Below are 20,506 nucleotides of genomic sequence, written 5' to 3'. Positions count from 1 at the left end.
GTGTGAGGTAAAGAGCCCCTGATCTTATTCACCCCTTCCTCCCCCCATTTTACAAAAAGGTAGACTGAGAAATAGGAAGGGGAGATTTGTCCTTGACGTTTAACTGTCAGGCAAAGAATCTGTTCTAATTCAACTCCTCTAATTCAATTGCCTTCCTAATTCAATTCAGATTAATTCATTTTACAGAAAGGGAAACTAAGGTCTAGAGCGGGGAAGTCCAAGGATGCAAGGTGTGGTATAAGAGCCACAACTAGAAACTACCTTTTTTGATTTCCTGTTCAGTGTTCTTTCTCCTACACCAAGTGGCTGATTTTGTGTGAACTTTTGCATAGAGGCCCACATCTCACATCCTTAGAGTTGCAGGAATGTTCCTTCTCACTTTAATATGAGAACTCTGACAGCCATCAAGGTTAATGACTTTCTCAAACTACACAAGATGTTCCTCTGATTCCTGTATGGATGGTCAAAATGGAGCTGAAAGTGTATCAGTCAGAGAGGCCACCTGAAATAAAGGACCAAGCTTTGGAGTTGTAGTTAGAAGTTTTTTTGTTCTTATTCAGGTCTTTCAGTTGCCTCTGACTCTTTGTGATTCCATTTGGGGTTTTCTTGGCAAAGATACCAGAGTGATTTGCCATTTTCTTTACTAGCTATTTTAGAAACAGAGGTAAACAGGGTTACGTGACTTGCCCAGGGTCACACCACTAGTGAGTGTCGAAGGCTGAATTTGAACTCAGAAGCTCCTATCTCCAGGCCTGGTGTTTAAGAAGACCAAGATTTATATCCCAAGATTTATTATATATTTATATTTATATTTATATAGACACATACTAGCTGTAGGACCCTGATCAAGTTTCTTAAACTGCTCTTGAATTTGTTTCTTCATCTATAAAATGAGAATAAAAATCTCATCTACTTCACAGTATTATTGTGAGGATTAAATGACGTAATACCTATAAAGAACCAGACAAACCCTAAAGGGCAACAAAAATGTCAGCTATCATCATCCATTTTATCATTGTCATCAATACATAGATTCTTCTGAGGCAGTGGAGGGCATTTTTTTCAGTGGTAAGTGCTTCTTGGTGTTTGTCTTCCTGGGGATTGTAGAAAGGCTCCCTAAGTTCATTGTAATTAATCTTTCCTACTTGTCCTTAAAACCAGGGTAGCTAGCCGGACCAAAGGAGAAGAGCCAGAACTTGTCTGTGACGCTGACAAATGACCATGATATTTTTTCCTTAAAATTGGAGGCAGCTTCATATCTCTGGTCCTGGAGTTCAGTAGACCTGAATTTAAAACCTCCTTCACACACTTACTAGCTGAGTGACACTGGGCCAGTCACTTAACCTCTGTGTGCCTCAGTTTCCTCATCTGTAAAATGCATTCTTTCCCTACTCTCACCCCCTTTTTATATTTGCTTCATTGCTCATGAAGCTTAAAAGAGTCTTATAAAATTCCAAGGGCTATGGGTTGACCATCTTGGACCAAGTGGGGAAGCTAAATGGCTCAGTGGAGTCAGGAAGACCTAAGTTCAAATCTGGTCCTAGACACTTACCAGCTGTGTGACCCTGGGCAAGTCACTCAACCTCTGTTCGCCTTAATCTATTGGAGAAGGAAATAGCAACCCACTAAGTGTCTTTTCCAAGAAAAACCCATGGACAGTATTGGGATGCCATCCATGGTCCATGGGGTCATGAAGAGTCCGACACCACTGAATGGCTGAACGGTAACAACCTCCCAGGGTTGTTCTAAGGATAAAAGGAGATAATATTTGTAAAAACTCTTTGCAGACCTTGAAGTACTAACAGATGCTAGTTATTATTAAACTGTACCTAATTCATTTTTTAAAATACTGAGAAGAAAGGATAGCACTTTTCATCTGTTTGATATCACACAAGAGTTGGAAGGGCCCTCAGAAGTCGTTCCCTGTTGAATGATTATTCAGCCAATGTTTGAGGGAATTCATCATCTCCAGAGGCAGCCCGTTCCACTTTTGTACATTTCTGATTGTTAAGTTTTCCCTTGCTTTAAACTTCAGTACACATCTTGGCATAATGAGTGTTATTTGTTTTCTGTGTGGTAGCTCATGAAGTAGTTAGAAGATGGGGATGTCTTGAACATCTCTGTCCCATCCCTCCCCATTTCTTACCTTCTGCAGGCATCCTTGTTTCCTTCAGCCTGTCTTAGTATGGTAGGACTTTAGACCTCTCATCACTGCCTCTCTACATTACCCCGTTTCTTCCCTACTTCTGTTCTCTGGATCTTTTCCAGTTCATTCATATCTGTTCTAATATGTGATATCCCCATCTGAACACAACATTCTGTATGTGGTCTGACCACAGGCCCAGTCTGCTGTGTCCTTGTTGTGGACACTGGTTGTTTTAGGCCACCCACATTTTGGGGATTAGGGCTAGATTTCTTTTTTAAGGACCATGCCTTAAACCCAAATCATTCCTGCTCTCTTTGATTGGCAGATAGTAGTTCCCAGCTGAAGCTTCACTTGGTCATTGTTGAACTCTGATGACTCAGAGTGAGTGTAAATAGTAATTGTTTTTGTTTTGGCCAGAAACCCTGAGGGTCTTCCCCTCCTGGACTATAGTTTTGCTTTGTTTAGTTTTTGTTTTTTATTTCGACTAGGCAAAAGAGGCCATTCTTTGCCTCATTTTTTTTCCCTAGCCTTAATCATTGAATGGGCATTGCCTCAGTCAAACTGAGACCTGGGAAAGACCTTAGCTTAAGGTCAAGGTCATCCAGAGCCATCTCCAATCAACTTGATATGTGTCTTACCACTGGACTCAGATTGTTCTGGAGGAGAGAGTAAGGCTTGTGACTTTGCATAGCCCTCCCTCACTTGAATCCATTTCACTTGCAAGTTATCTCCTCATGTCATGGTCTTCTTCAAGAAGAAAGAACAAACACCAAGACTGCCCAAAGGGCATAAAGTTAGTTCTGCTCACACCATAACTACAATTAGAAATGGTATTTCCCATCCCCACCCTCCACTTTTATATTTGCATCACTGCTCAATGAAGCTTGAAAGATTGTTGTAAAACCCCATGGGTTTTACATGATCTCAACTATGCTCTGCTTGGACCAAATGGCTACCCTCACTTAAAGATTAGTCTTATGATGTGTCTTCTCTGTTCTTAAATTCTTAGAGTCCACTTGATTCAGTTTGCCCAGGTGTTCATATAGTTTTGACATTTAATGGGTTTTTTAGGAACTGCTTCAGGGTTTTTATTAATCACCCTTGTGGTTGCATAGAGGAATTTCGATGTGGTTATTATGAATTCCGTCTCTCTCCCTGATTCTCCCCTATCCCCAACAATTTCCATATTTGTTCATTCTGACTTTATAATAGACTAAAACGGAGGGTTTCATCGGTCCCCAGCAGGCATTTCCAATTACCTAGATTCAGAGATTAACTCACAGCAAATAGAACAGAGTTTGAGCTGTTTGAAGTTATTGGTAGTAAGACATTTTCTCTTTCCCTTACTGTAAGCAAATTTGAGATGCTTGGTGGCTGGCCCAACAGTCTTCCCTTTGTGAAATGATCAGACTCCTCCCTGAGAACATGAGAGGGGTTGGGGTGAGGGGAGCGATTTGCTTGGTTGGCTGGAGTCACTGCTGAGGCACGGGCCTATTCAGCATGTTGGTCTTAAGGGTTTTCTCCAGGAGGGCTGGTTATCAAGGTAGATGGGGGAACACAAAAAGATGCCTATCTGCATAATCCACTTCCTTAGGACAAAAACAGTATAATCTGTGCCTGGATTTTTTAATTAAAAGTGTTTGAGAGTGACTCATGAAAGGAAATATGAATGTGCCTGATGTCTGTTGATGCTCAAGATTAAACACTCAAGGAGGAGCAGCGAGGGGCTGATGGCTTGGCTTTCTTAAGAACCCCTCCTTGCTCACCCCTAGGTGTGCCTGGAGTCTAATGTGGGGTTCCCACCTGTTCCCTGCTTTCCTCCTGTTGTGAGAAAAGTTATGATCACTTAATGTTTACTGGCAATCATAGCTCCTGCTTTTGACTCTGACAGGAATAGAGAAGCTTCTTGGCACTGAGCAGGTCTCTTTTCGATGATTAGAGTGATTTTCCCTGATTCTACCATCTTCAGAACAGATTTCTGTGGCTACAAATAAAAAAGAAAGCAGCGATATCACTTCACCACTTTACTGGCATCCTGTGCTCTGAAAATATATTGAGTGAAAATACCTGTTATTGCTGTAACTGTCATTTTTTACTTTTCCTTGGGTTGTGACTGTATTGTGGTTGGGGGTGGAGAGGAGGAGTGGATGTTGAGGGTGTGTGTTACATGTGCATGTGTGCATGTGTGCATGCACTGGGTGGTGGGGGTAGAGAGGGATGAGAGTAGCAGAGGGGAGAAGAAGAATCCATTTGGAAAGTTAACAGCTGAAGGATTCAGGTAGAATAGTAGACATCTGATCTCAAAGTCTTAGAGATAAGGGAGAGATCTAATACCCAGCAGGTGAACTACCTTTCTAATTCCACACTAGCTTGCTGTGACACACATTATTCACTTCCACTTGGAGGGTATTTTAATCTTTATTTGCTTAAAGCCTACTTTGTGGAGGTAGCAATATTTCTGACCAAGATGACACAATTTGTTAAAGAAAGGAAAGGAAAAGAGCATTTTTATTAAGGGCCTGTGTGTCATCTGCAGTTGTGATCTCATTTTGATTCTCACAACAACCCTAGAAGGTAGGTGCTAATGTCCCCATTTCACAGTTGAGGAAACTGATCAACTCTCCCACTTAGCTACCTCTAAAATCTAACTTTAAAAAAAAAAATCTTTTAATATATGTAGGATTGGGTAGCTCTGTGGTATAGTGGATAGAGGCAGGCCTGGAGTCAGGAAGATCTGAGTTCAAATATGACCTCAAATACTTACTGTGTGAACCTGGGCAAATCACTTAACTCTGTTTGCCTCAGTTTCCTCATCTGTAAAATGAGCTAGAGAAGGAAATGGCCAAGCATTCCAGTATCTTTGCCATGAAAACCTCAAATGAGGTCACCAGGAGTCATAAATGACTGAACAACAATAACAAAGTTATGTAGGATGGATAAAAGTATATACATATGTACATATATCTCATATATGTGTGTGTGTGTGTGTGTGTGTGTGTGTGTGTGTGTGTGTGTGTGTGTATGAAGAGAGACCCAGAAGGGATATTTAAAGTCATCTAGGTTAACCCTCTCATTTTGTAGATAAAGAAGCTGAGGCCTGGAAAAGCTAAGGGATTTGCCCAAGGGTACAATATATATTTATGTAAAGAGATCATAGAGTAGTAGATTAAAAAGGGATATTTTAAGTTCAGTAACATCTTACAGATGAGAAAACTGAAGTCAGAGAGGTTAATAATGGGCTTCCTGCCCAGTATCACTATATGTATGTATATATGCATATATACATACATGATACATGCATATCCTATATAAAGTACATATATTTTTTCCCTATAGAATCTTATAACTTTCATGAATGAGACATTAGGCAATAAAATGGAATTCTTGAGGGCCTAAGATTTTTTGGAATTTATACCAATATTATATTCTTGTCTAAAAAGGGAAAGAAATTATGTGGGTGTGTATTTAAAAGCTTAGAGATCTTTTCCTCAGCATTCAAAAGCATCCAGTTAAGTCTGGTTAAGCCAAAGTTCCTGAAGTGGAAATTGTGAAGTATTCCATGAGCCTCCAATGCTACAGCTTGTGGCTGTTTTGATATTTATAACATGTTCCCCCTAGGACTCCCACTGCTAACTAAAACGGGTGTCTCTGGAAAATTAACTTAGGGGCCATTAAGGACTGGGGGAAAAAGGATTGAAAATAAGTAGACTACAGTGTCAGACTGAATTTTTTTTTCTATGTAATTATCTTATGCCAAGAGTCAAAGAGTTCTCTGCTCTCCTAGCTTGAGACAATGGGCTTATCCCTAAAACACTTAAGCCCTGGGGTTCCTCTGAATGAAGTTTCATGGCTTGTAGGAGATATGGGAGGATATGTAGAAATGCTTTGCTGAGTCGTAGGAGGGAAGATGTTTCCGATGCACGTGTTCTGCAGAAAAGGGGTAACCCCAATGTCAGAACATGAGTTTCTTAACCTTAAAACTCTAAATAGCCCTTTTTGTGAAAATATATGCAGACTCAAAAGTTCTCCAATTTAGGGATAAGATGAATTACTGTTGGTTGGTGTGGTAATCAGTAAAGTAAGATGTTCAAAGTACTGTTATAACAGATTGGGAGATATTGAAGAGAGGGGTTATAGACTATACTAGGTGACCTAGATGGATAGAAAATGGAGTCTGAAGTCAGAAAAGACCCAAGTTCAAATCCTCTCTCAAACATTTACTGTCTTGATGATCTTAGGCAAGTCACTTAATCTCTTAATGCTTCAGTTTTCTCATCTATAAAATGGAGATAATAATAGTATTGTTGTATAGATTAAATGAAATAATGTTTATAAAAGCACTTTGCAACTCTTGAAGTGCTATATAAATGCCAGCTATTATTACTATTAGGGCAGCTAGGTGATTGAGAGCCCTGGGCTTGGAATCAAGAAGACTCATCTTTCATGTGTTAAAATCTGGCCTCAGATACTTACTAGTTGTATGACATTGGGCAAGTTGCTTAACCCTCTTTGCCTCAGTTTCCTCATCTGCAAAATGAGCTAGAGAAGGTAATGGCAGACCTCTCCAGTATCTTTGCCAAGAAATCTCCCAGTGAGGTCACAAAGAGTCAGACATGACTGAACTGAAAATATTATTATCTTTGTCATGAGTGAGTGAATACAGTAACTTCAAACAGTTTTAAAAAAATCTTCAATTTCTATTTCTTTTAAAAGAAGGAAGGAAAGAGGTATTTATGTAGTTCCTACTATGTACTAGGTACTGCATTAAGTGCTTTTTGCAAATATTTCATCTTCACAACCCTGTGAGATAGGTCCTGTTTTTATTTTCCCTTTACAATTGAGGAAACTGAGGCAAACAGAGTAACTTTCTCAAGATAGCACAGCTACCAAAGGGTGTCTGAGGATGGATTTGAGGTCATCCTGCCTTCAAGGTCAGCACTCTTATCTACCTAGAGGTCTTAGAAAGTTGTGTAGGGGCACTAAGAAGTCAAATAGTGGAATAGTCAAGTAGAGACATGAATGGAACCCAGGGTCTCCTGACTCCAAAGCCAACTCTGTCTTCTTCTCCATCCTGCTTCTTGCTAATGAGGGCCATCTCCAGTCCTCCTGATCTATATATGGCCACTGGACCCAAATGACTCTGGAGGAGAAAATGAGGCTGATGACTTTGCATAGCCCTCCCTCACTTAAAACCAATTCATGGCATCATCTTCCTGATCTCATGGTCCTCTCTGAGAACGAAGGACAAACAATAGCTTGTTGTTTCATAAGCACTTAAGAGAGAAATGAAGATGTTTTGGGGTTCCTAAAAAAAGTGGGAAATGTTTGTAGTTGCCAAAAACTGGAAGTCAAGGGGATGCCCATCAATTGAGGAATGGCTGAATAAATTATGGTATATGAATGTAATGGAGTACTATTGTGCCATAAGAAATGATGAACAAGAAGACTTCAGAGAGGCCTGGAAGGACTTATATGATCTGATGCTGAGTGAAAGGAGCAGAACCAGGAGAACTTTGTGCACAGCAACGACCACAGTGTGCGAGAGTTTTTTCTGGTAGACTTGGAATTTCGTAATAATGCAAGAACTTATTTTTAAAAAAATCCCAATGGTGGTTTTCTAAGGCAAAATGCCTTCCACACTCAGAGAAAGAAATATGGAAGTCATTCGCAGAATGTAGCAGATCATGTTTGTGTGTGTGTTTTTGTGTATCATGTTTTGATTTGTTATATGATTTCTTCCATTTATTTTAGTTCGACTACATAGCATGACTATAGTGAAAATGTACCCAATAGGAAAGTATATGTAGAACCTATACAGAATTGTATGTGGTCGTGGGGAGGGAGGGGGGTAGTGGGGGTAGGTGTGGGGGGGATAAAATCTTAATTTTATGGCAGTGATTGTAAAACATTAAAAAATAATAATAATAAAATTAAAAAAACCTAACCAAATAAAAATTTAATTAGTTTCTTTGAAGAAAAAAAAGTGGGAAATGCTCCTTTTAGTGTGAAGACCCCTTTCTAGGGGTCACAAAATCACAAAATGACAAAATCTTAGAGCCCACCTAAATCAACCACATGCTAAAAAGGGATCCTTTCTGTAATCCCTTGTAAAGTGGTCATCTAGAGTGGTTATGTTAGACACAGCCCATGAGGCTCCCAAGGGCACCTGAGACTGATTAAAATATAATGAGGGAATATTTAACAAAATAAATCAAAATGCAATAAAACATCAAAAATATTCATATGTCATTATGTGTGTTGATAATGTGGCCCGCATATTTCAGTTTGGCAGTACTGATCTAATCTGGGCTTAAAGACTTCCAGTGATGGAGAACTCCTACTTCCTTAGATGGGCCATTGGGAAAAAGGACACCAGGAATTATAGTTATCATCTCTAAACCTGGTGTCATTGTCAAGAGGTCATGAAATTGAAAGACCTGCTCCTGGAAAGTTTTTGGAAGCTAATTGGAAAAGGTCAGCAATTGGAAAAGAGAGAACTAAGAAGAGATTCCCCAGTCTGGCAAAATATAGACTATAATGCTTGAAGACCTGGGTCTTCTATGAGATAGGGAAAACCCTAGAGGCCTTCCCATTTGGTGGAAACTGTACTTAGTGATGGAGATTTGCCTGGTAGAAAGTAACCTGGAGTCTCTGTGGACTTTTGGGACAAGGCTCAGTAAAAGTTGATAGTTTTTCTAAAGGTTCCATTTTGGATTCTGCTTCTTTTCTTTTCAAGATATTTAAACAAAACATCCTTCATTTATTTTGAAAGGTATCTGGGCAGGCTAGGATAATGGGATCAGACAGTGATTCTCTCAGCTTTTGTGTGGGGCAAGAGCTGTGAACCGAAGTAAGAAATTTCCAAAGTGAAATTAGGACCTTTGTGATTAACATGAGGGTTGCTGAAAAATGGGAAATTTCAGCTAACGTTTTGTGAATTAGTAAGGGGAAGTAATTATAAGACCTGGAATTATATTCATTCACACAAACCTCAGGCTGTCCAGTCAAAAATTTGGCTAATGTTTTCTGAGAAGATTTCTTGTGACTCCTCTAGAAAATTGAACTTCCTCTGCTTTTGATAATAAAGATCAGAAACTTGCTGTAGTACTAGGTAGCTTGATTCTCTTCTGCCATACTCTTCCTCTGCAAAAAGTTACAGAGAATGTGCTTTGTTATTGAATTCATGAAGGTCCTTGATGCCTTATAGCCCCACATTTAGAATATAAGAATATAAGCCCTTTGAGGGCAGAGACGTTCATTTTTTAATTTTTTAATCCCCAGATCCGAATACACACTTTTGGGATATGGAGAAACTTGGTGGTCTGTGTACTCAGAAGCAGTTAAAAACCAAGAAAAAAAAGCTAGGTGGCACAGAGCCTGGAGTCACTGAGTTCAAATCTGGCCTCAGACACTTAATAGCTGTGTGATCCTGAACAAGTCACTCAACCCTATTTTGCCTTGGTTTCCTCATCTGTAAAATGAGCTGGAGAAGGAAACAGCAAACCACTCCAGTATTTTTGCCAAGAAAACCCCAAAAGGGGTCAGGTAGAGTCAGACATGACTGAAACAGGACTAAACAATGACAACAAAAATGTTTCCTAAGTTTCTGAAATTTTTTTCCTCATTTTCCGGGACACAGAGAAGCCTAAATGCATTTATTATTCCTGGAACATTTTGGTCAGAAGGGAGAAAAAGATGTGCATGTACTTTTGGGTGGGCATTTTTTCCCGGACCTGTGATTTCATTCATGGAGGACCATGAATGACGATGCATGGACTTTGTAGCTTTTTAACCTTAGAAAGTGGCCAGGGACACTAGGAGGTTCAGCAATTTGCCCAGGATCCATATAGTCACTGTGTATTGGAGGTGAAACTTGAACGTTATTCTTCTTTCTCAGAGGCTAGCTCTCTTTGCAGTACCCCAGGTTTCCTTTCCCTTGAGGTTACATATACATGTACACTCATGCATACGTATAACACACACACATATATATGGATATATATGTGTATATTTAATGCATATATTTACCATATATCATCACATATATTTAATATATTTAACATGCTATACGTATATTTAATATATATTAACATAATTTAAATATATGTACATATATTTACTTATTTACATATATACTATATATACACACACATATATAGTGTGTATCTAATATACTATATATTTCCCATTTGAACAAATCAGTAAACATACTTTAAATTAAATATTTGCCAAGTATAAGTTCTCTTCTTGTTAAATTATTGATGACAAACTTTACAGTACTCTATTGGATTTTAGGATATTTCATTTTTGAGTGACCTGCCATTTATTAGACTTTATTTGCCCCTGAAATCCATTTCTAATTCATACTGTATCTACTTTGAGATTGCTCACCAGAAATCTATTCCCAAGTTTCTCTTTATTTTAGTGAAATATCTCTAGCTCAGCACCTTTCCCAAGGTGGCTGATATAATCATTACCCTATCTCTTATCATTCTTCATTTCCTTTGCTGTCTCTGTCAAACTGAATGGATAGCATATTGGGTGACATTCAGAAGTACTGGGTAAATCTCCCCCGACCCCAATCACCTTTTTTTACACCCTGGAAAGAGGGTATTTCCATAAACTCCATGGTTTCTCCTGGTCACAGTTAGAGTTTAGAGTGATCCTACTGGTTATTCTGACTGCCTCCATGTGCTAGGCTGACAGTGCCTGTTCCCAAATAGTAATAATTGTAAATGTCTTTGCATTTAAAGCCACAATCCAGTTACCCAGAGCAATAGACTTATTTGCATGGTATAGATGGCCTGCCAGACCCAGTGTGCCTTTGTCACCTCCCTGCCTTCTGAGATGCCTCCCTCCTATTAGAAACTTGATTTTTGGTTTTTCCTGGGGCCAGCTGGCAAGAAGACTCCAGCTTGTCATCACAGAAATAAAATTTGTCACCTCTGTGTTCCTAACCCCTGTTCTCTCATGTTTAACCAGCACTCTGAATTGATATAAACATGTCAGGTTTCTATTTATATTTCCTAATTAATTCTAAAAAAAGAACGGATGATGGACCTAATGATAGAAAAGGGGGAGGGCCCGGTAGAGCCAAAAGACACATTTTATCTTTGCTTTAAAAAAAGCATTTAATTGAATGAAGCTTGAAAGTGTGTTAACCAATTTCAAAAATACCTTAGAGTGTTGGTAGCTTTCATTCTTAGAACTTCCTTAAAAATGACCTGGATTTTTAGGCATGTCTGCTCTTAACAAATATGATGATATCAGCAGACAGCTTGACCCTTCATTTCTCCACATGCGTTGGGAATCAAGTAGTTCAATACACTATTTTGGTGAGAAGCAGTGTACTCTAGTAGAGAGAGCCCTGGGTTTAGAGTTAGGGGTCCTGGATTTGAATTTTGACTTTGTTATTTAATAATGTGTGTATCCTGATCAATCATTATCTTTTTCTGGTCTTCACTTCCCTCATCTGTCAAATAACGAGTTAAGCCAGTTAGGTATCTCAAAGGATAGGGTGTGGGGCTGAAAGTTAAAAAGAACTGATTTTTAATCCTGCCTCATACTCTTTACTGGCTGTATGACCTTGGGCTATGTGACCCACTTAACCTCACTAAGCATTAATTTCTTCATCTGTAAAATGGGAATAGTAATAGCCCCAACTTCAAATTGTATAATAAAGTAAATGTAAATTTATAACATAATATAATATATATAATATGGTAATATTATAAAAAAGTAAATGTATAATAAATGTAAATCTGTAAAATGGGGCTATTAATAGCACTTACTTTAAATGGTTGTTGTGAGGATCAATGTATATAAAAAGTATTTTGCGAACTTTATTGAACACTTTATAGACACTGGCTATTATTATTAGGTGATTCTTTTCTGGGTCTGAATTGTATAATTTTGCATGTTTTTTCAGATAAATAAAATTTCCCTTTTCAGCACCAAAACAATTTTTATATGAACTATTTTGGGTGGAAATCTTTCTAAAATAGATTACATAGAAACTGTCCAACTATTCCAAAAGCAGTTTGAAATTATGCAAGAAAATAGCTAGCATTTTGATGCTTTAAAGTTGCAAAGTGTTTAAGAAATATTACTTCATTTAATCTTCACAACGACCATTTCAGTCTTGTCTGACTCTTTGTTGACTCCATTTAGAGTTTTCTTGGCAAAGATACTGGAGTGGTTTGCCATTTTCTTCTCCAGCTCATTTTACAGGTGGGGAAACTAAGGCAAAGGTTAAGAGACTTGCCCAGGTTCACACAGCTAGGAAGTGTCTGAGGTCAAAATTTGAGCACAAGAAAATGAGTCTTTCTAACTGCAGGTCTGGTTCTCTGTCCACTGTACCACCTACTTGCTCTGAAGCTGTTACTTTTTATCCGTTTTGTATGCCATGTATATGGCTGTCCTGCATGTTGCTTACTTACTTTCTGTTGTCTTTTGTTCTCAAAGAAGACTAAAATGTACGGGGTGTCCACCTGTGGCTGACCAGACCAGCATATTGTCTGACTCAAAATGAAGAAAACAGAACCGGAAAATCAGTATGCTGATAATATAAATGAAAACAACATTAAAATACATCAGTCATCTGAAAAAATGAAATGATTAATCTTAGAGGATCAAAGAGAGGTGGTGGGCTTGGGAGAAGGAGGCAGAATGTTGACTAAACTGTTATATACAGTGTGTTTGACTATGCCTTTTTGGTTAGTAAGCATTTCTACTGTGTACTAGTAGCTAGGTGGTACAGGAGACAGAAGATAGGGCTTACTGTTAGAAAGATCTGAATTAAAACCTGGCCCCAGATACTTATTAACTATGTGACCCTGTGCAAGTTACTAACCCTGTTTGCCTCAGTTTCTTCATCTGTAAAATGAGCTGGAAAAGGAAATGGCAAACCACTTCAGTATCTTTGCCAAGAAAACCCTAAATGGGGTTACCAAGTCAGACATAATTGAAATAATTAAACAACAATGACTATGTACTAGGCATTGTGCTAATAAGTGGTACGGATACAAAAAAAGGCAGAACACATTTCCTGCCCTTAAATTTTCAGTGTGAGCATTTACAGCTCTGAAGTTGGCAAACTAAAAATCAAGGGTTTGACTTACTGTTTTGATGATTGTCTAAACACTTAAGAAAGTGATGGAAAAATATCAATTAATGCAGATTAAATTTAAAAGTGTGCCATGCGCATATTCCCCAGAACATCTCTGGTTATATAAGCAAGGATTCTGTGGGGAATTAGATGGAGGGGAAATTGAGAAATGAATACAGACAAAAATCGACAAAATGATACGAAAAACCAAAGAATTAGATGTTTCCCTGCTCCCTTAAGCAGACTAAAATATCCTCTATACTGAACATAATTTAACATTTTCTTGATGACTTAGTTTCATCACAATGAACATCCATTGATTATTGTATGTTGGTCAAAAAACAGCAGTTGAAGTGCAACCATTCAACAAGACAAGTTATTTCCTCTCCCTTTGCCTCAGTTCCCTCATCTGTAAAAACAGGGTACTAAAATTTGTATTGTCTGCCTCACAAGATGGTTGTATAGAAAACACTTTGTAAACTTTAAAGCACTTTAGCAACATGGTATTTTACTGAAATAGTACATTTATAACATATAGCATATACATTACATATAATTATATATTATATAATATATAGCATATACTTTATATTATCATGTGTTATTTATAATAGTGTTGGTAACTTTCATTCTTAGAATTTCCTTATATAATATAACATATATGTATAATTTATTATTTATTTTGTTATGTATGATTATATATTATATATAAAACATAATAGTATATTTCACAATAGAAATTCACTATTTGTTATCAGATATATAGCAACCATATATGTCCCAAGTGTTGAAGGATGCTAGTTTGCTGTATGGTCTCCATAAACTGTGGAAATAGCCCAGAAGTCTCACAAATAGTGACTGAGAGAATAGAGCTCAGTGAACAACAGACCACAAATTCATTGTGAAGGATTGAAAGTTTCAACAGACCAAGAATCACAGGCTAAAAGACATATTGTGAAGAACTCATAAAAATGTGCACACATCCATATTTTGCACATCTGGAACTAGATACGAGTCTATGTGCTGATGTAGGTGAGGCACTGTCATCAACTAGGCAAGCCAAGTCATCATAGTGCATAAATCATGGGGGAGGGTAGCAGGGGGCGAAGGATTTTGTTTTGGAAACTCAGGTCACCATAATAAATTTTCAGAGTCAAAAGAGACTTCAGGGTCCACGCCATGTCCAGCCTATTGTAGAACCTTTCTAGTTATGTTCTAGGAAGAGGAAGCCCACTCCCTCACGCCCAATCTACGTTTGCCTTCTTTGCAGCTATATGGGATCATTGATGTTGAACTGGATGGGACTTCAGAGGATATCTCGTCCAGCTCCTTCTTTTTCACACATGAGGAAACTGAAGCCAAAGAGGGGTTATGTATGTGACTTAACCAAAGTGACATTAGTAGTAGTGTCAAGAACTGCTTGAAGATTTGAGATTCAAACCCAAGTCCTTTGACTTTTGAGGCATTGTTCTTGACATTGTACCATGTTGCCCCCCTAGAGATATTTGGTAAATAGCATAGTCTAACTGATGAGAGGAGTAGCTATGTTTATGAGTAAAATTCCTTACTGGCTCTTGGTTGTATTCTTTTATCCTGGAGGTCATCAGATTTGTTGTTCTTCTTTAAGTCATTTCAGTTGTGTGATCCCATTTGGGGTTTTTTTGGCAGAAATACTGAAATGGTGTGCCATTTCCTTTTTCAATTCGTTTTACAGATGAAGAAACTTTACAGAAGACAGACAGGTTAAGTGACTTGCCTAGGGCCACATAGCTAGTAAGTGTCTGAGGCTAGATTTGAACTCAGGAAGATGAGTCTTCCTGATTCCAAGTCCAGAGCTCTATCTACTGGGCCACCTCACTGCTTGATCACCAGGTAAGTCAGTTGTAACTGTGGTTTGAAATCGTCTTGGAAACTACTTGCTATGATTTTAAGAGACAAGAGGGTGAATTTGGATCCAATTTCCATTTCTTTCCCACAAGCCTTTTAGATGGCATGACTGCCTTGATCAGACTTGCGTAATATTTGGGGAGGGGAGTGCCTTTCAAAGTATAGACATGACCCAAGGTTTTTGGACAGAATGTAGGTGCTTAAACTAAGGATCTCTGAGGTGGATTAGATGTGTTAACTGTGTGTCTGGGTCCTAGTCTAGACCTCTGTGGGAGTCATAAATTTAAACCTATTTGTTGCATAATGCTCAATCTGAAAGTGCAGCTGCAGAAATGAGGAAGTGGGCCCTATTGGTTGCCAGGAATCAAAAAGCAGACAACAGCTGGGACTGCAGAACAGACGGGAAATCTTAGTGGAAAGACATAAGCTAGTTAGTTGACTGTTCTCCTAGGATTTGGGTGGTTCTCATCCCTCTATGCTCCTTTCTCCCCAGACTGAGTCTTCTCCCCCTCATTCCTCTTTGCTTCAGATATCTACTGTAGGGAAACTAGGTCACCATAACTGGGAGCATGAGAAGATACCAAGAAGGATGAAATAAAGAAATGACAACCTTTAGAGGACAATGTGCAATTCTTTCCTCGCTGTTTGCCCAAGAGTAGCCCACATCCATCTATGAGACCTTCTCATCTATGAGATCTTTTTTGTAGATACAGTTGTGGATTTCCTACCTATTTCATACACTTGACCATGACTCTTGGGAAAGTTCTAGTGAAGCCAATGGTAAGTTCAAGCTGTCACATCCACTTCTGGTCTCTGCATAGCTAGAAATATGACCCCAGATCTTTGTTGCTCCATTGCTATAGTTATGAAGCAAGGATGCCACCACTCCAGAAGTAACTGGGTAGCCCAGAACACCTTATGTATCCTGGTCACTCTTCAGCTGAAGTGATTATTTGTTGACTTCTGCCTCCAAGAGAGACACCCTAGGGCAAGGGTTTCTAACCAGGGGTCTATGAACTTAAAATTCTATAACCAATTGGTAATAAACCAACTTTTTAATCAATATAATTGGTTTCCTTTGTATTCCCACATAGTTCATTTTATATTTAAAAATATTACTTTGTGAAGTAGCCCATAGGTATCACCAGATTGCCAGAGATTTGGTTGGTACAAGATTCATGATATAAAAGGTTTTAAGATCTCTTAAGAACTTCTGGCCAAGGGAAACTGTTTGGATATGTTCTATCATGGAACTCTGCACTTAGAACATCTGGTGACCAGGCCCTCTATTCCCTATGTGTGAATCTTTGTTTCTTTTGGGACCATACTAGGCAGTGATTTAAGAGAAATAAGTCTTGTATTTTATGTTGGCAAGGGGCCATATTTTCCTTTTAGGTCCATATTTGTCATTACACATGTCTACATGGGATCAGAAATATCTGGATGTGGGTCTTGAGCTAAGAAAGGGAAGGGGAGAAAGAATTGGCCACTGATGAAAATAGTTATGTTTGAGATGTTTGATGCATGTTTGAGAGTCTTTTTTAAAAAAGTCCCACCTGTGTCTAGTAGTTGGAGGGGGGAGATATCCAAGAAAGGCACAATATTACTGGCTGTTGTTTTAGTATGGATTAGATTTATCTAGAGCACTGGGCTTGGAGTCAGAAGGCCTGAGTTCAGTTATGGCCTCAGACACTTATTTGATGTGAAACCCTGGGCAAGTTACTTAACTCATCTGCCTCAGTTTCCTCAACTGTAAAATGGAGATAATAATATCACTTACCTTCACAAAGTTATTGTGGGGATCAATGAGATAATATTTGTAAAAGCTCTTAGCAGAGTTGATAGCACATAGTAGGTGCTCAACACATACTTCCTCCTCCTTCCTGGAGTCAGTATGTATTAAGTGCCTCCTCTATGCTAACCACTGCTAGGCTGGGGATACAAGTACAAATGAGCATGTTCCTGTGTATTACTAGATATCTTTTTATGTGTATCTCCTGTGGCAGATACCTTGTTTGGTTCATTTTTGAAACCTCAGTATCTAGCCCATAATAAATGCTCAATAAATATTTACTAGTCATAATGAACACTTGACAAACTTGGGGAGTTTGAGTTTAGAGAAGTAATGGTAATTTGAGATGAAATGGAGTAAAAAAAAGGGATTTTTGGCTTTTGTTTGCTTTTTTGACTGTTAGGGTTTGGGATTTGCATTTGGTTGTTTTGAGACTAGCTAGATATGTGATTGCCTTTTAGAGTCATATGAGACTGATGAGGGATAAGGTAGAATAGAAAAATGGAAACTGATCTCAACTCGACACTTAGAAAATGATTCCTTTCTTCCTTTCCTTTTTTCCTTCCTTCCTTTGATACTCATGTATTATGATTTGGTAGTGTTCTTGTTGCAGAGGACTGCTCTGTTTCTTTTTACTTTCCTTGTCAAGTATACCAGATTACCATCACTGGGCCTTCTTTCCAGGTGATGGAGGATTGGGAGTAACTCATTTTCTACAGTTCAGAGAGGCAAGCCCTCTGCTTGGATATATCCATGGCTTTCATCATCCCTTAATGTCTGCCATTTTGGTGAGCCCTGTGTATGGTTCTGGAGCAATACAAGCTACAACCCCAGCCTGAGGCAGACTCCTGTGAACACGCCCCACACACTGCAGTGGTGACCCAAGGACGAGAAGACCCAGGACCAAGCACTGCAGGTACCATAACTTGCACACTTGCACTTATCACTCTCAAGTGGTCTCTTCTCAGCCTTTACTACCCCACTGCCCTTTCATCACTTGCTTTCTCACCATGAGGTATGGGTCTGTTCAATCCAGGATACAGCAGCACCCTATAAGTCATTTCTGACCCACTTACATAGGTACTGGGGCAGTCTGCTGTTATTAGATCCAGGTGTTTCCCATATCCCCAGTGTGGTGCAGTGTGGAAGGAGACTGCCCTGTGCCTGCAAGGTAATGCCTCTGCTTTCTTCTATTACAAACCCCATGTTTATTGTTTGATACAGACATCTCTAGTCTTTCTCTCCCCCCACTTAGGAGGAAAAACAAATGTGGGGAGAACAAAACAATATTCTCCCCATCCCGTTGTATCTTAGGAATATAGGTGCTCTGAGGGCAAGGACTTTCTGAATATTGCCTGAATATATGCTGAACGTAAACATGAATGAAGGATTCCAAGGAGAAAGAATTTAGATAATAACAACCCGGTAACAGTCTGTAGTTTTAGGATTCTAGTGATGGATACCAATGATACTGCTACCTCTTATTAACTTAGAAGAGCATTTCTATGACACAGCCTGTGTCCTGAACTGGTAATTTTTGAAAAAGCAAAATAATGAGGGCAGTGTCTTGTGATTTTAAAAGCTAAGCAGTCCGTGCATTTAAAAAAAATTAGCTATTTCTTCCCTGTAGGAAAGTAAAGAAATCTGCGATAAAATAATAATTAAATGCTGACAGTGCTAAATTTCCACCCAGTGTGAGCTGGCAGCAGTTTCATACCAAAACATTAGATCACTTGAAGAAAAAAAAAAAGTCTGATTAAATCCCTCTGTAGGCTTTTCTGATTAGCCCTTCTGAAAAAGAACAGGACACAGTAATGAGGGGGTGCATCTGACAGTCGCAATTTGCCTTTGGATAAAAGGTAAAAGTAAAGTGTGAATGTATGTGGAGGTTTTGAAGGAATTACTTGTTGGTCTTTGCTGGTGGGATTTGTTTTTTACTAATCATCAGTTTCTAGCATACTTGAAGAACTCTACCAGCAAGGAATCTGTGAAATCACAATTACATTGTGTTACCAGGGTACAAAATAAAAAATTAACAGTTTAAATGCCTAATGCTTCTCAATTCTCCTCCAGTCACCCTCCCTCCTTCTCTCCCACACCAGACAGCTATTCTTGTACTTCCAGGTTTGATGACCTTGGCACATGTTGGACCAAAGAGTATCTCCATCTATTTACTCCCTGCCCAAGGAATTTAAACCAGACTTGAGGGATTACTGAGGGAAGATAGAATGATACAGTAGACCCAAGGATGATTCAACCAGTAATCCATAGTGTTTCCACACACTTTCACCAAACCACCTGCTGACCACCATGTTTTCCTAATCTTTTTTAAAGTTGTCTCTCTTCTTAACCGTTTCCATCTTCTGCCTTATGAGACAATGACTTCTCCATTGAGATGGAGACTTGTAGAATATTTACACCAGAAGTCACCTTTGAAGTGATATTTTGCAGAGGGGAAAGTTGAGGTGTAGAGATGGGAGGTAATTTATCCAGGGAAACACAGTCAGCAGCAGAACCAGCTCAAGAATCCTAATCCCAGTCCATTGCAGAATCCCACACTGTACTAATGTTGCTTCTATAGGGGAGAAACAAAAATGGTGACAGACATGAGTTTCTGGCTCAGTAGCTCAGACATAAGGTGACAAAGACCCATGGGAAGAGTCAGCTCCATTCTCAGTGCTTATTTTTCTTCCAGTGTTTCAAATGTAGTAATCTTTTCACTTCATTATTAGTGATAGTATAGGTTTCATTTTTTTTTTTTTTGGCAAGAATTTGGGCAAAGCCAATGACTCAACATAAGGAATGAGCTTGGAAAGGGCCAAGTCGAGAGGTAGTGCTGGGAAGGATCCGAGTTTACACAATTATTTACAAAGTATCTCAAAGTTATTTTGTAGTTAATGCAAAAACTGTAGCCTGGCTACTGTATACTCAGGCCCTCTATGAATAGCTTTACAAAGAGATTCTGCTGGTTTAGAGACTTGCCTCTGTATTGGTGATCACCTTTATCCCTACTTTTCTCCTGGGTTTGGTCGGTCGTTCCTTCTGTGTCCTCATCTACTGGCTGATGCTTCTAAAGTCAGATTTCTGTGTGAGTCAACACCTGCTGGTGGTTAGCGCAGCTGCTAGGCTTGACAATGAAACCCTTCCTCTGCAAAGAGAGAATGGTTTAAGTTGTGATTCAAAAGAGGGAGTAAGTCCCTTCTCTTCACTGGGTACTTAACATTAACTTTCTGATATTATTACTTATGTTTATATGAACTTAATGACTAGATTGCCTCTTTCATGGAATTCTTGTCCTTTGTATCTTTTTCTTACCTGGTAATATAAATATAAAAGCAATAATAATAAGCATTTGTATAGTACTTTAAGATTTGCAAAGCAATTTTAAAATATTATCTCGTTTTGATCCTCACAACAGTCATTAAAGGTGGATGCTATTATTATCCCCATTTTATAGATGAGGAAACTAAAGCAGAGGTTACCTGACTTGCTCAAGGTCACACGGTTAAGGAAATGTCTAAAGTTGCATTTGAACTCAAGTCTTCTGACTGGTGCTCCATCCACTGTGCCACCT

At 38.8% G+C, this 20,506-nt stretch overlaps 1 protein-coding gene and 1 long non-coding RNA gene across 4 annotated transcripts in view; both read left to right on the top strand.

Annotated features, from left to right (window-relative positions):
- FOXN3 (forkhead box N3) overlaps window positions 1–20,506 on the top strand; it is a 511,610-nt gene that overhangs the window by 28,581 nt on the left and 462,523 nt on the right. The gene's annotated exons all lie outside the window — the stretch shown is intronic.
- LOC140513910 (uncharacterized) overlaps window positions 13,935–20,506 on the top strand; it is a 47,300-nt gene continuing 40,728 nt past the window's right edge. The window contains exons 1-2 of the long non-coding RNA XR_011970414.1: window positions 13,935–15,125; window positions 15,670–20,506. The exon at window positions 15,670–20,506 is cut by the window's right edge and continues 40,728 nt beyond it. This is a non-coding gene — a long non-coding RNA (uncharacterized lncRNA). The remainder of the gene's footprint in view (window positions 15,126–15,669) is intronic.

Source organism: Notamacropus eugenii, chromosome 7, assembly GCF_028372415.1.
Source record: "Notamacropus eugenii isolate mMacEug1 chromosome 7, mMacEug1.pri_v2, whole genome shotgun sequence".
Lineage (NCBI taxonomy): Eukaryota > Metazoa > Chordata > Mammalia > Diprotodontia > Macropodidae > Notamacropus > Notamacropus eugenii.
This window is presented reverse-complemented; position numbering and strand designations above follow the sequence as displayed.